Raw genomic sequence first — 1,072 nt, 5'->3', positions numbered from 1 at the left:
GCGCAATCGATCGCACTCTTGCAAAATATCGTTTGCCTTCAAGGTTTCCGCGCATTTGCGAACTTTAAATCGGAAATTTTTCAGAATATGATAACATAACTTTTCAGCCTTTTCAGTCTTTTCAACCTGATCGTGAAATATACAAAAAATAGGTATATATATTATAATTACATTATTTTATTTCAAATTGCATTTTAAGGTGTCTATATCTATGTAAATTTATTTCTTATTTCAAAATAAGCAAATAAGAAGTTAGGCGAGAATTAAAATACGTATGTTTCAAATGCGCAAAAAGCCTCATCGAGGTTATCAGGAGAATATATTTCGATATCGATCTTACATTTTTACTGACTGCCTCATCATCAATTGGAAATCCGATTGAGTCATACGAGGAAGGAATAGCCCCAAAAATGATAAACATGTCAGTAATATACATCGCAATACGCTTGAGAAAAATCGTATTTGGATTTTTACTTTGATTCATGTACACATTGCAATTTGCCACGAGCTCCCGTATTAAATCGAGAACAGTCCTCGTATCGATATTGTCTGCAATAAATTTCTTTTTAGTGATACGCATCTAGATCTATCAATGATTAGGAAATAATTGAAATTTAAAGACTTACCGCATAATGCTTTATGTATAGATTTGTCTGCAAGATGAAATTTCTTAACGAGTTCTACTTCGGAATTGAACCATTTAGGAAAACTGTTAATAGTAGTATTCGTCTCCAAACTTCTGATCCTACTTTTTACATTTAAAAAGAATTCCTGGAAAAATCAAGTAATTTTATTTTTCAGATATATAATGTTCAAGATTGCAAATGCTCAAGATCATGAATGTTTTTGAATATTATTATTCTTTAATTTATCAATAGTGTCATTAGTCATAACGCAAGATGTAACACGATATTTATCGAATCGCCGCGGCGTATCAGTTCACGTCTTCATATTAACCGTACTGTATCGATCTGCTCTTTGTAATTCGCCGACATGGTCTTTTTGACTATCGATTTTCTAAACGAAGATAATAACTGGCCACCGACACCTTCGTCATTTTATTCCGCGAAGT

The 1,072-nt window shown here is 32.5% G+C and overlaps 1 long non-coding RNA gene across 1 annotated transcript; it reads right to left on the bottom strand.

Moving 5' to 3' along the window:
* Positions 1–6: 6 nt before the first annotated feature.
* Positions 7–803, bottom strand: LOC112455419. The gene is made up of 3 exons (XR_003040855.1): positions 627–803; positions 341–549; positions 7–126 (listed from the first exon to the last, which is right to left on the bottom strand). It is a non-coding gene; the product is annotated as an uncharacterized LOC112455419 (long non-coding RNA).
* Positions 804–1,072: the final 269 nt, after the last annotated feature.

The sequence above is a fragment of the Temnothorax curvispinosus genome, unplaced genomic scaffold (assembly GCF_003070985.1).
Source record: "Temnothorax curvispinosus isolate PA1 unplaced genomic scaffold, ASM307098v1 QBEX01006075.1, whole genome shotgun sequence".
NCBI classification, from domain to species: Eukaryota; Metazoa; Arthropoda; class Insecta; order Hymenoptera; family Formicidae; genus Temnothorax; species Temnothorax curvispinosus.
Note: the sequence above shows the minus strand (reverse complement) of the source record. Positions and strands in the feature narration are given on the sequence as shown.